Source organism: Taudactylus pleione, unplaced genomic scaffold, assembly GCF_031769625.1.
Source record: "Taudactylus pleione unplaced genomic scaffold, aTauple2 ptg000128l, whole genome shotgun sequence".
In the NCBI taxonomy this organism is placed as follows: domain Eukaryota; kingdom Metazoa; phylum Chordata; class Amphibia; order Anura; family Myobatrachidae; genus Taudactylus; species Taudactylus pleione.
In genome coordinates, this window is record NW_028284530.1 from 2,480,804 (window position 1) to 2,496,420 (window position 15,617).

General features: G+C 45.6%; 1 protein-coding gene across 1 annotated transcript in view; it reads right to left on the reverse strand.

The window, feature by feature from the left end:
• The window catches only part of ARHGEF3 (Rho guanine nucleotide exchange factor 3), a 336,653-nt gene that overhangs the window by 203,387 nt on the left and 117,649 nt on the right, over positions 1–15,617 (reverse strand). The gene's annotated exons all lie outside the window — the stretch shown is intronic.

Consider the following 15,617-nt stretch of genomic DNA (forward strand, 5'->3'; position numbering starts at 1 on the left):
AGAAGTTACACAGGGGGCACGTGTCTGGTTGAACTGCAGTTGTATGATGACCTTAATAATATTCCTAGACAAACAGACATCTTCTGGATGATGTGACCTACATGAATAGTGAATACCGACTGAAGATGTCGTCTTCCCAGGGAGGATACAGTTCTTCAGAGGTTCCACATTGTGAGAAGCCATCGTATAGGTAATGTACATATGGAATGGAAAGGAATGTTCCCAGAGTGATGAGAAATGGGTGGAGTATCAAATTGGCACGCCCCATTTTCAGTGGACACGCCCGTTCTGTATGTGACTACGCCCATTCTTTGGCATGCATCGAATGCTCACAAATATTATTTGCTGTGTATGTTTATGGACTCCGAAGACCCTAGTTACGCCCGATTCAGTGAGTACCAATCTTAAGGAAGGATCAGATCTTGGGACTGGTGTATATTATATGTATTTATGCTGTCTAATTTATTTAAGCTAAATCTTTATTTTCGTTATGAATGAAATATAATGCCAGTTAGGCTTTTATTTATCACTAATTTATTATTTGCCACATATGAAATGGAAATTATTATCTATACTGAGATGGAGAATCTTGCCATGTATTCTGAGCTAAATATATTTAATACTATAATCTGGTGAAATAAATATTTACTGTTTTTATACAATATTGTTATGGCTGACATTTTTTAGGGATCCATACTGTATCTATCCCATGTTGTCCCAACCCACCCCCCTTACACCCCTCTTTTTTTCTCCCAAGAGATGGAAGTAAGCATCGTGAACTCTCACCTTTACCCATAAGCCATGAGAGGTACCTAGACAATTTGAAGCTGCAACCTATTTCTTTAATAATCATTGGAATTTGCACAGACAACATAAAACTCTCCATGGCTGCGGCTGGCTGCTGGTGACCTGCAACAGATTTACCTGCTGAGGGAACACAGGGGGCAGACAGAGGCTGCTGGATGGACACAGGGGGGTTGAGAGGTTGCTGGACGGACACAGGGGGGTTGAGAGGAGGGATATAGGGGGACGTGAGTTGCTGGTGGGGTGGCATAATGTGTAAGGGGCATTATTATCTGGCATAATGTTATAAGGGGCATTACTGTGTGTGGCATAATTTTAAAAGGGGCATTACTGTGTGTGGCATAATGTGTAAGGGGCTTTACTGTGTGGCATGATGTGGTGTAAGAAGCATTACTGTGTGGCATAATATGTAAGGGGCTTTACTGTGTGGTATATTGTGTTATATGGGGCATTATTATCTGGCATAATTTTAAAAGGGCATTACTGTGTGTGGCATAATGTGTAAGGGGCTTCACTGTGTGGCATAATGTGTTATAAGGGGCATTACTGTGTGGTATAATGTGTTATATGGGGCATTACTGTGTGGCATAATGTATAAGGAATACTACTGTGTGGCATAATGCGTTATAAGGGGCATTACAGTGTGGCATAATGTGTTATAAGGGGCATTACTGTGTGTGGCATAACTGTGGCATAATGTATAAGGAGTACTACTGTGTAGCATAACATGAATGGGCTCTGTGTGGCATAGGGTGAATTTGCTCTGTGTGATGTAACGTGACTGAGGGACACTACTGGGCAGTGTAATGAGACGAAGGTGCGCTACTGTGTGGTATCATTTAAATTTTAGGTACTATTGTGTGGTCACTCCCCGTCCCAGCGAGACCACACCTGTTTGCATGCCTTTGGCATGCGCTCTCTCTACTTCAGTTGTGGAGGGCAGTTCCAATGCTCTTTATGTACACAGGGCACCAAATAGTGTAGTTGCGGCTCTGCGCTGGTTTGCACAGATGTGTTGTCTTCTGTGTTGAGCACATGTGCCCTAAAATATTCCTACAGTGAACGCTATCTAATCCTTTCCAACTGCTAAGATAGGGCTTGGTCAATTGGGAAAATGTCTTCCGTTTTCGTTGTGCGTGCCAGCTTTACCTAACAGAGACAACCGAATACAAAATGTCTGACTATGGCACATGTTTGAATCCCCTGCAGGATGAGCTCTGTTCTGTGTATTTTAATGCAGAGAATGATGTACACTTGTATGTTGTTCTAATATTAATTATATTTGTAAGAGCATAACTAAAAGTGGGAGGTGTCAGGAATAGTAAGGGGAGGAGTCTATGCCAGGAGCCAGGTGCTGACTCGAGGTGGGCCTTTGTGCTTTAAATGCCAGTGCCTATTTTTAGTCCCAGTCCGGCCCTGCTGCGTCCTAAGAAGCAGCATGGGATCACCACTGCAACCATAAGTAATGAGGGTTGCATTCACTGCCTATTTGAGTATCAGAATGGGCAATGGAACTGCTCAGCTGGGGCCAGGAAATCTGCATCGGAAGACACATACCCTGGCCCTCCTAGAAAACTGGTGCGGGGAACGCTGGCCAACCCTGCCCACTCCCCATACCCTAATGGCTGGAGCCTTTCAATCAGGCTGTGGCTTAGGGGGTACTGCGAGCGATCTTGGAGGATCCATTCTGCACAGGTGCAGAACGTGTCCTGCGCATGTGTAGTCCTCCCGCCATCAGGCTTGTACACAAACCATTAGGTTTGCATACAAGTCTGTATTAGGCCCACAGTGAGGTATACATGAACCGGAGGACGTCAGACATGGAGGACTGCAAAAACACTATTTCCACACTTATTCACATTTCCACACGTCCCCACTCATGGTGGTTTTAGAGTTGGACATAATTTCAAGTTTAAGACACAAAGATCTGAATTATGTTACTGCACACGCACAGCAAGGTAACCTGGAGATTTGAGTGTAGAATAAATTACACATTTCTCTTGGAAAGGCGAATCAGGGGTGGGCAATCTCAACTTATTTACAATGAGCACCATGGAGATGCGGCTTATTCAGGGTAGGCCACACTTCCAGATACACCTCACAGGTGTGGTGACCAGAGTAAAGGTATGTGCTTATAATGACTATCATTATGTCTCTTAGAGGTCTAAGGGGGTGATTCAGCACAGCAGCTTTGCAATGACGTCTCTCCCATAATGCAGAGCGGGCCAGCGAGGGAGGACAGAGGAGCGGACGGCGGCGGGAGCAGGAGCGGGGATTCAGGTGTTTTCTTTTTTTTACGTATGTGTCTTTGTCTGCACTTCTGGGGGCACTGCATCGGGAGGGGGGGGAGACTACTACATTGGGCAGTATTGGGTCGGACCACTACTGGAGGCACTGCATGAGGGGGGACCACTACTGGGGGAGGGGTGGAACTACTACTGGGGGCGCTGCATAGGGGGAACTACTACTGGGAGCACTGCATAGGGGGACTACTACTGGGGGAGTGGGGGGACTACTACTGGGGGCTCTGCATAGGGGGAACTACTACTGGGGGAATGGGGGGACTACTACTGGGGGCACTGCATAGGGGGAACTACTACTGGAGGCACTGCATCAGGGGGGACCACTACTGGGGGAGTGGGGGGGACTACTACTGGGGGCACTGCATAGGGGGAACTACTACTGGGGGCACTGCAGAGGGGGGACTACTACTGGGGGCACTATATAAAGGCACTACTGGGGGCACTACATAGGGGGAACACTACTGGGGGCACTGCATATGGGGGGACTACTACTGGGGGCACTTATATAAAGGGCACTACTAGGGGCACTGCATAGAGGGAACTACTGCTGGGGGCACTATATAATGGGCACTGCATAGGGAGGAGTACTACTGTGGGCACTATATAAAGGGCACTACTGGGGGCACTGCACAGGGGGAACCACTACTGGGGGCACTGCATAAGGAGCACTGCATAGGGGGACCACTACTGGGGGCCTGCATAAGGGGGACCACTACTGGGGGCACTGTATAAGGGGCACTACTGAGGGCACTGCAGAGGGGGGGCAGTTACATAATTAAAATTGTAGAAGGGGGCAGTTATGGGTCATAATTGTGTGAGGAGGGGGCAGAGTCTAAATACCGCAGTATAGCTTAGTGGCCATCAGCTTCGTCAAATTTTTTAATGTGGCCCATACTGCCTTAAAGGTTGAAGACCCCTGCTATAGAGAGAGAATGTCTTTAGGTTGCTCTGGACACTGGTCTTCTTCCTGGTCCCGAATGCCTTGCCCACTTGGAGTGATATCATATTACATGGGGGCTAGCACAGGATGGAAAATCTCCCTGCTACGGCACTGTGTCAGCATTTATGATGTCGATGTCATAACTGTTGACTGCCTACTACGTAAACAGCAGTCATCACAGTCCAGTTAATGTTGACTTTCGTATCTTTAACTTTAAACCTATACTGATGCACACGCATACAGTATAGGTGCGTACACACCAGGCGATCAGGAAAGACTGTACGATTACGACATCGTAATGATACCGTCGTTCCTGATCCCCTGTAGTGTCTGCACTGAACGATCAGTCGTTCAGTGCAGGCACTGTCCATCATTCCTGAACATGCCAATCTGTTGTTATCAGCAGATTGTGCTGCATGTTCAGGCGATGGACAATGTCGGAAACGACCAGCGGGAGTGCGCATCGCCGGTCGTTTCTGACATAAGAGTGCACGATTTGTGCACAATTACTGAGCGACTGCACGATTACGATGTCGTAATCGTGCAGTCGCTCAGTAATATCACCCAGTGGTATACGCACCTTATACATACACATTCGGTTGCAATGTTGTGTGGATGAAACTTTATGTTTATGTTCGGACTGCAAAATGACAGCCTATTCTATATGAGGCCCATAATGATATAATTGCACTTCACTTGTCATTTAGAAAAATGCATATACTCACTAGTTGTGTACTAAAAGTCTAACTCAGAGGTTCCCAAACACTGGCCCTCATTCAGAGCAGCACGCTATTTGCGGTCGTTCGTTTAAAATCAAGGGGTGGCTATTTAAATGATCCGTACGCACATTGCAGTGTGTTCACACCTCTAAGTCTGAACGAACGAGCAAAACATACGCTCGTTTATTTGTTAAAAACGCCCCCTGGCCGCACGCATCCTACGTCATGTCCGCTATTTATTAGATTAATCGAGTACATCGACCAGCGTATGAACTGCTCGCTATTCTTGTGGTTGGTGTTTGCTACCACAAATTTGCGTGCAGTTCTGGCTATAAAATAACCCAGTAACGTGGTCAATGACGCTGCTGTTTTAAATATACACACCCATAAAACGCCCGTTTTGACCTTTAAGCACGCCTGCGTTCGGATCTCCACTCCCCATTTTCAAGCACCTTCCCCTGTTACCACCCACATACGCCTCATTCTGTCACTCAAAATAGCAGGCACTCGCTATATAGCGTACAAAGGATTTTCGGCCGCACTGACTGGTTCGCGCATGCGTACTAAAAAGCGTACGCATGCGCAGATGTGCAAACATCGCTCGGAACGAGCGTACTGCCGCTAACGAGCGGCTCTGAATGAGGGCCACTGTCCTCAAGGCTCCCCAACAGTTTAGGCTTTAGCGATATGCATGGTTGAGCAAAGGTGACTTAATTAGTACCTCAGTCAATTTGATTTAACCACCTGTGCTCAACCATGGATATCTCTAAAACCTGAACTATTGGGGAGCCTTGAGGACTGCTTTTGGGGGACTCTAATCTAACTTATTCATCTATGCTTTATCACTGTTTAATTCTTCCTTTTATTAGGCAATGCAGCACCTGGAATAATTAGCGAAAAACTAAACTAGCTCAGTGTGTAACACTTATTTTTAGGTGTCCAAAATCTGCAGAAACCACAGCATTGACAGAGAAGCACTTTTCACATGCTGAGGTGGGGATGAAGAGAATATGTGGTGAGCTTCCTCACAGCTGACAGGATGTAAAACCTGGTTAAATAACTTGTCAAAAATAGACATATAATCAACAAAGAACAAGAAACACATCTAGAGAATACAAGAACGGAAGCTCAGCCATAGTTAATCATGGGCTGTGGCAAAGGCCTCACTACAAATATAGGTGGTAACACAATTGTTCTCGGCTGCAGAACTCCTGACACTTCCTGTTTGATGAAGTCCCCTGGGGAGGCTTTGTGGCCTAAGCAATGGAATAAAGGGAATATATATATATATATATATATATTATATATATATATATATGTATATATATATCTATCTCTTAGAGTTGTGCACCGACCCCCATGTTTTGGTTCTAATTCAAAACAGCTAAAATCACATAATTTGAACCTGTTATTGTTCCTACAGTATTATAAACCTCAATAAAATATTTCCAGTCAATTTTGACCACCTCACAATATTGTTTTCACTTTTTAACAATATAGGCCAAAGGCTGCAGCGAGCTGGCTGGCTACACTAAGCGATAGAGCAGCGTCACAAACGCACAGCAGTTTAAAAGAATATAGGAAGCATTGCCAGATATCAGTGGCAGACAGGATGGCAGTTTAATAAACTTAAAAAAAAAATGTTTGTTGTCTGTACAAAGAGACAGTCACCAATGCCCCAAACAGCGCATAATGTAAAGAAAAGAGGTGCACTATGGAATTGTCCTTTGGCCCTCCCATCCACCCTTATGTTGTATGTTAAAAAGGACAAGCACAGTTTAACAATCCAATCACTTCAGGGATATGAACTGCCACTTTTGTGGCTGAAGTGGTTGGTTTCTTTGGGCCCCTACAAAACCAACCACTTTTGTGGCTGAAGTGGTTGGTTTGTTTGGGCCCCCATAAAACAAGCTAGCAATGGGCCCAAGGCAGCTAACAATATTGTTAATGATCGGCATATTATCTAATACTTATCTCTCCAAGGTCCCGCGCCACGTGTCTCAGCCCTTCGCAAAATGCCGGAAAATCATCGTCGGCCATTTTTCCAGTGGTTTGCGCATGTGCAGTGAGGATATCGCTGGGAAAATGAGCCATTCCCCCGGCATCCTGCGCAGTAGGCTCTGGGCACACTCTAGTGCCCAGAGTATACTGATGCTGCGGTCAGACGCATCAGTCTGCTGCCACCTGCCGGGGAGAGACGGGGAATGAACACGGGGCCCCTCCTCTCTTAATACGCCCCTACCTGGCCTGGTCTAAATGTTTAACTTTAATAATGAAATATTCCAATCTAAAACACACAAAAGGAAGCAAGGCCAAATGAAGCAGATGTGATTTAAACTTTTTAATATATAATGTAAAAGCCATTTGGAGGAATGAATTTGTTGCCATGGTAACACATGTCATACGACAAGGACACAGTGTATATTCAATAATAGATGTGTAATCCGAGTAATATTTTTGTCCCTTTGTGCCCAACCTTAGTTCATTAAGTCTTGACAATAAATGTCATTCTGTACAAAATAAAAAAGATCAAGTCTTGACAATACATATAAATATATAGCAATGAACAAGCGTCCCTCAGTGCCCTTCATCTTAATGACCTGCAGCTGATGAACTGAACATTGTAGGTACAAATGTGATGTGGGCAAACAAAAAAAAAACTTAAAAGTTACATGATTTTATACAACTTTGTACACAAAAACTTTATATTTATGCTTTAAAAAATAGTTTAAAAAAAGGACTACATTAAAAATAAACGTACAGCTTCAGAAGTTGAGATATTTGTATTTCATTAGTATATAAGAGGGTGGAGGGGTATAGATCATTTTAAATGACCTTACAATAAATTTAGGACAAATCAAGGTATCCTATTTGCCATTTTGTTGTCCATATTTCCATTTATTAGATTATTCAGCAGCCATGAATAAATGTAAATTATGACATTTCAGTATACTATAAACTGTTATTAAAAGTACATGATTATATTCAATTGGTTTAAGATTATATTCTGCTAACAATACAGAACTATTTATATGTAGCAATCACGGTTTGATAGTAATAAGGCAATCGGTGGAAGCCGTGTCAAGCAGCAAATTTTGGGGTGTAGGGTGACAAAATGGAGAGAGAATAACGGTATATTTATCATAGCAGTTTAGCATGTTGGCACTCCTCCTGAAGCAAGGAGGATATTTTCCATGTTGCTGGCAGCCTAATGCTGCCAGTGCCGGACAAAGGTTACAGTGTAATGCACAGTCCATGTATCAGCAGAGTAGTTTGACCTGGCTGGGCTCAAGCAAATTCTCTCTGGCTTTGGTGATACCCCATCATCGGGTTTAGGCAATGCCATCTTAAGATGGAGTTACTCAGCAACAAAAAGCTTAGCTTGATAGATAAAGCTTCTTTACAGTCCCAATAGCAGATTATGGGGATGGTAGTAACATCCGAAAATAGAGGAACTGATCAGTGGTTTACCTCTTGTTAAATAGGGAGAAGCAGTGATAACCCCTTTCTAAAGCTAAAACACAAGAGAAAGGGGTTATCACTGGTTTATAAATAGAACCCTTAAAATGATTGACCACTTTTGGATAACTCCATATAATGTAACCCTTATCCTCCCATGTAACAGGTATGCACCCTCCCTCCTCCTGTAAAACCAGGATTGTTACATTTTGCTATTTATAATGGTATATTATACTCCATCTAATACTCATCAGTAGCACTCTCTCTACTGTACTGTAGAGACTGGATGGAATGCGCCCACTATCACATCACAGTGCAATATGGTTCCTGATTTAGCATTTCCAATGGGATGCAGTCAGCATCCGGGGCGTGCGGGATGCCGACGGGTGAAATACCAGCGCCGAAATCCCGACAGAATTGGTATCCCGGCACCAGAATCCCGCCGCCAGCATCCCGAAGGTAAGTATCGGGCATTAGGGGGAGTGTTAGGGTGCGGGGTTAGGGTTAGCCATTAGGGGGAGAGTTAGGTACTAGGGGGGAGGGTTAGGTTAAGGGTGCGGGGAGGGGGAGTGTAGGTTTAGGCACTGGGGGGGTTAGGTTTAGGCACTAGGGAGGGAGTGTTAAGTTTAGGGTTAGGCACTAGGGGGGAGGTTAGGGTTAGGCACCGGGGAGGGAGGGTTAGGGGTAAGGGTTAGTCTTACGTTGTTTCCTTATGGGTGTAGTGATTCTGACTGTTGGGATGCCGCTGGTCAGAATACTATTCTGGTATTCTGACCAGCAGCATCCCGACCGCCGGGATCCCATATCCAACCCTTTCCAATATAGACAATTTTTGATATCACCACTACTGTAATATCCCAAACTGAAGATAAAAGCCCCCCCCCCCCACACATACACACACCTCTCCCAGTACAAGCACTAGGTTGCATCACATGTGACGTCAGTTGTACTTTGCAGTGTTTTGCATGATCCAGCATTAACGGAGTAAGGAAGCAAATGACCCATTGTAATTAAAGGGAATAGTGATGTAATGCGTGTAAACAAACAGCATTTGGGGATATTTGTGGGTCCTCATCATCCTTTTCCTTCTTGTGAGCAATTAACTGCAATGAGAGAGTTTTGGCATCAAGTAATATTAGCCGCAGGATGTCTGCTGCTGATCAGTGGGACTCTGGGCTGCATCAACGGGTTCTGTCACTGTGCATCTTCATCCAATACATGTGATGTGTGTGTGGGTTATAATTATCCTTATGCTACCTTTACACGGAATGCCCAGCAATATCGTATAACAATATCACATAGGTGGGGACAGTTTGGGGACTGGTGCACAGGGAAAAACCTTATATCAAACAGACATTTCCTTAAATGTTGCACAATAAAACTGACAGAACCTGAATAATTGTGTCTTTTCCCTGGACACCGGCTTCCATACATGTACCCCTATAAGTGGTCACTGTGCCATTCTGTCGTGGGCGTGCATGGAAAAAATGCATAGATTTGCCCATATGCAGAACTGTACCCTCCTCATGGTGTGCTCAAATTAATAAATTAATCAAGATGCGCTCCAGAAGGGTCTGAAGTACATTACCCCTTCATGAGGGCAGCTTGATTTATTTATTCATTTTTGTTGCAAGGTTGGCAAATTGTCCTTGATGCCATAGCTGCCATAGCTGCAGCTGGGAAGGTAACATGTATTTGGGTGTAAGATAGGTTTCCCTTTCATGGTGACGCTCAACCTCTATGTGTACACTTGGTTAGTCATCATTAGTGTCTACTGTCACCTTATACTAGGTACATCAGATAGATGGAAAACAGGCGTATTTACGCTTACGTCTGCAGTTTCACTAACACATCCTCACTGAACTTTGCCTACATGAGAACGCCTATTACAGCCCAGTTATGAGTTCTTCTGTCATTAGGTGTAAATGCCCTCAAAATACTGACATTGCTCATATTGGGACAGCCCAGTCATGGGCCATGCGCAAGATATGCTCCGCCAACATGCATGTGCGCAACCCTGCATAAGCCCCATTGTGATGCGACAGTTGAATATTATTTTTTTTATTTAGTATTTGCATTATTTGCCATATACAGTATCCGCAGATGGGCTACTATTGCTGTTGTGCACGTTCCTTATGTTAGTCATGTGAACTGATGCAGCTGTGGACGCACTGTCCATGTTGGACGTAGCAGAGCGATTCTGTGCTTCTGCACATTTGTCTAAGGACGCACCAATCGGCATTACAGCAGGTAGGGATTCTGCCAGTGGGCGTCTCAGTCCTTGCACATTCGGACGCATGGATGTACACAAGGGAAGGACCTTGTAGTGGCATTGGCATAAAGTCGCAGGCAGGCGAACGCCATTAGAGGCAGCTGCGGGGGCTTCTGCATCACCTCTCAATCAGGTCCTGTGCTACTACATCAGCCTGTCGTTTTTAAGGGGCTGAGTCTAGAAGAGAATTTGGCACCCAGCTATCATGCAGTCACTTTGTATCTAATTAAAGCAAACGTAAAGTATTTATCTCTGCTGCATTTTTAGTACTCTCAGGGCCTGATTCTGACTCGGACCCTGCAATGTCCATGTCTGCTTCTTTTACCATTATTGCTTCTGCGACTTTATGAAAATCCCACTACAAAGCCCTTCCCTGGTGTACAGCGTCTGCATGTGCGGGGACTGAGATGCCCACTTTCAGCGTCTAGAGACACAGCTATCAGTCTCACCAATGAAACTTGCACTAGCCCATGCCAGGTGCAGATTGTCCGTCAGAGTATGGCCTCCAATCGCTTACCTGCGTCCGATATAGACATTGCGTCCTACTCAGAATCAGGACCTCAGTGTTTACTCACACTGCACCAAACACCAACCTGTGAGTTTACAATACAGATAGATGGAGATTCCGAGCAACAGATACTAGCTCTATACTGCCCCACTGTGGACACTGGCTCTTGAAGTTGTAGAACTTTAAATCTAAAATGCAAGTTGTATCCTATATGAATTATCTATAGTGGGCTACCTAGTGCCAATTGATGCGAATTACCCTCACAAAGAATTGCTGCCACTTAAATTAGAATGGGAAAATGTCTGAGGCCATGGATTGCTGCCTTGAAATGATAAAAGCCGCAATGCTTCTCAAGAAGATATCTTTATAGTTAAGCAAACCAGTGCAATACTGTCATTGCATATGCACCAAGCTCCGGAATGCAATACATTGTGGGGCTTGGATGTGGTTGGCGTTGCCCAATCTATTTGTGACTCCCCCTGATAGAGATCCAAGCGGTTTCTTCAAGCACCCCCCCTCCCCTGCGGCGCGTGCTTCACTCGACGCATGCGCAGAAGGACTATTGGTCATAAACCCGAAAGTCTTTTTCTCGCAAAGGACAGCTCCTCCCGGGAGTACTGTCCTTTGGGATTTTATTCTCGCATAAAGGGCATTATTTACGGGATTGGCAGGATGCATCACATGCAAAATGTATTCCGCCCCATGCGTTCAATTCCTGATGAAGGCCCTATTATCTATGTGTAGTTTGTATGTTCTCCCTGTGTTTGCGCGAGTTTCCTCCGGGCGTTGAGGTTTCCTCTCACACTCCAAAAATATTATGGTAGGTTATTAGGATTCTGTTAAAAAATGTAACCCTAGTATGTATGTGTGTGTACATGTGGTAGAGAATATAGACTGCAAACTCCCCTGGGGCAGTGACTGATGTGAATGATTAAATATTCTCTGTAAAGCGCTGAGGAATATTCTGAAATGCAGAATTTTTGAGCGTGACTGAGATAGTGACACCTTTGCTTTTTGATGGTTCAATGTAAACAAACTTTGTTTAATACAGGTTGAGTCTCCCATATCCAAATTGCTTGGGACCAGGGGTATTTTGGATATCGGAATATTCCGTATTTTGGAATAATTGCATATCATAATGAAATACCTTGGGAATGGGACCCCAATATACACACAAAATGCATTTATGTGTTACATACACCTTATACACACAGCCTGCAGGTAATTTTATACAATATTTTCAATAATTTTGTGGCTCAAACAAAGGGCCTGATTCAGACCCGCTCGCGAGCGCAGGACGCCCTCAAGCGGGTCGATGGTGCCCTACTGCGCATGACGGAGGGAGCTCCGTCGTGCGCATGCGCAAGACCCGGCTAGCGACGGGGTAGCCTTGCTCCGGGTCTCGCACCAAAGGGGGCGTGCTGTCGATGTTGATTGACAGCACGCCCCTTTTGGTGGGCGTGCCTGCCAGACGGAGGCGTTCCCATGGGAACGCCTACCATCTGAAGCCGGCCCCACTGACATCAGTAGTGACATCAGGGCTTGCGGCAGCGAGACCCTACCGCAGGGTCTCCGTCGCAAGCCCGATGGTCGCGATGGTCTTGACCATCGCGACCATCATCATGGACGCTCGCTATAGCTGTGGGTGGTCACCCACAGCTATACGAGCGTCCAAGAGGCCGCTCCATTTTCATGTAGGAGGGCCCTGATTCAGAGCGAGCGCTCTGGTCAGAGCGTCCGGCTCTGAATCAGGCCCAAAGTTTGTGTACATACATGAAATTAATTTCTGTTTCATATACACCTTATACACAGAGCCTGAAGGTAATTTTATACAATATTTTTAATAATTTGTGCCTTAGACAAAGTTTGTGTACATTGAACCATCAAAAATCGAAGGTTTAATTATCTCAGTCATGCCAAAATAATTCCGTATTTCGGAATATTCCATATATTTCGGAATATTTGGATATGGGAGATTCAACCTGTAGTATACAAAAAATGGTGGTCCTACGTAACTTGTGTAAATAGTGAAAACTTCCAAAGGTGTGCCGCTGCACTAGGGGATGTCTGACTTCATCCAGTACAGTATACTCAAGAAAAACAAGATACTGAGCACAACCTTACTTCTACTATATTTGTGGTCGTATTGACTGTATAATCTGTACAATCTGATCTAGGGTTAAACCCTGTAACTGTATATGGTGTAATGCTGGAGGAAAAAGATATATTGTACCAATGGAATGGGTATGAAATACCGCCGGCGGTTCGATTCCCGTCAGCGGCAGCCCGACAGGAGCAGAGTGCGACGCAGCGTAAGCCCGACAGCACTGGAAATCCCGATCGTGGATAGGTAAGTATACACTAACCTAACCTAACCCCCCTAACCCTCCTTAGGGGTGCCTAACCCTAACTTCCCCCCCAAGTGCCTAACCCTAATCCCCCCTATAAGTGCCTAACCCTAACCACCCCCTTCCCCGCTACCTGAACCTAAGTCCCCCGGGGGGGTGCCTAACCCTAAGTCCCCCCCGGGGGTGCCTAACCCTAACCCTCCCTCCCCCTAGCATAGCCCTAACCCTCCTGGGGGTTTCCTAACCCTAAGTCCCCCCCGTGAGCCCTAGACCTAACCCTCCCCCCCCGCGGCTGTCCGCACGCGGCGCCCGGCGTCGGGGAAATGCGGGAGTCTACATCTAGACACCCGGCATTTCACCCTTGCCGGGATAAGACAGTCGGGAAGCCGGCTGCTGGTATATAGGCAGTCGGCTTCCCGATTGCTTCCCGTACCAATGGATTATCTAAAAATTGTAATCTGTACTTATAACAAAAAAAAAAAAAAAAACATCAACATGGGTGTATCTATTAATAGGTAAAAACTGATGCTTTGCACAGTGTTATATACACAATTCAAGCTGGTGTATATACACAATGCCGGAGGTCATATTCACACTGGGCCTAATTCAGACCCGCTCGCAAGCGCTCGCAAGCGGGTCGATGGTGCCCTAGTGCGCATGCGCACGATGGAGGGAGCTCCGTCGTGTGCATGCGCGAGACCCGCATAGCGACAGCCAAGCTGTCGCTATGGGTCTCACACCAAAGGGGGCGTGCTGTCGATGGTGATGACAGCACGCCCCCCGTCTGGGGCCGGCCCCACTGACATCACTAGTGATGTCAGTGGGAGTGCTTTTGGCTCTGATAGAGCCAAAAGCACTCCTGGGCTTGTGGCAGCGAGACCCTACCGCAGGGTCTCGTCGCAAGCCCGATGGTCGCGATGGTCTTGACCATCGCGACCATCTTTTTGGCCGCTCGCATAAGCTGTGGGTGGTCACCCACAGCTATGCGAGCGGCCAGGAGGCTGCTCCAATTTTAGGTAGGAGGGCCCTGATTCAGAGAGAGCGCTCTGGTCAGAGTGTCCGGCTCTGAATCAGGCCCACTGTCCATATCCTGACCTCCGGCATTTGTGTATATATACACCAGCTTGAATTGTGTATATAATACACAAAATACAATACAAAAATACACAAAATACAAAATACAATACTTCTGGTCCCAAGCATTTTGGATATGGGAGACTCAACCTGTACATAACATTCATTAGTCTGTAGTTTGTTTGTTTGTCTCTCCATGGCACCTCTGGGCTGAAAACAACTTGAGGTGGTCCAGTTGGATCCTGGCCAGGTTTTAGGGGGTTTAGGGTCCCGGTAGGATATACGCTGGGCAGAACTTTGACCCAGACAGCTGTTCTGAGCCTTCCACTGGATGGATTTAGACAAAAACTTCACAGAATGGCAATACTGGATCCCAGAAGACATACTAGGGAGTTGAGATCCCAGTCGGACCTCCCGTTGGTGTATGCTGGTCAGAACTTTGACCCGGGGAGCCTACTCTGAGCCTTCCACTGGATGGATTTGGATGAAAACTTCACAGAGGGGTGGCAATTGGTCTGGGATGCCTAATGGAGTGGTTGGGGTCCTGGTCGGACCTCACGGTGGAGTGCACCGGGCAGAACTTTGACCCAGGGAAACTGTTCTGGGGCAATGGACGGATTTGGACGACATCGCATAATTTGGACGAAAACTTCACAGAGTGGTAACATTGGATCCCAGAAGACATATTAGGGGGTTGAGGTCCAGGTCAGACCTCCCGTTGGTGGGCGCTGGGCAGAACCCAGGGAGCCTGTTCTGGGCCTTCCACTAGATGGATTTGGACGACATGACATAAAAAAACTTAATAACATGAAGATTTAAAGCTGGGCAAAACTGGGTACTATAAAAAAAAAATCTTTCAATGTAGAACAATAGTTGATAACTAGAAGTCTGCTGAACATTACCGGTTCATGCCTTTCTTTGACAGAGTATTATATGTGGCACGGTCCTGTGAGCAGGGTATTCTCTACACTTTGTTTTGGTTTATACAAGTTTGTAATCTATGTGCAACATTTATTAATTATGGAACTATGCACAAGATGATGGTGCTGCATAATTCTAAATAAGAACAATAATGAAAATAGTGTAGCATCTGATGTGTGTCCCAATATTTAGATTTATATCTGACCCATTACTATCTGAACCACAGCGATAGTTATAAATGGTATTGTATCTCTATCACACCACTCTTG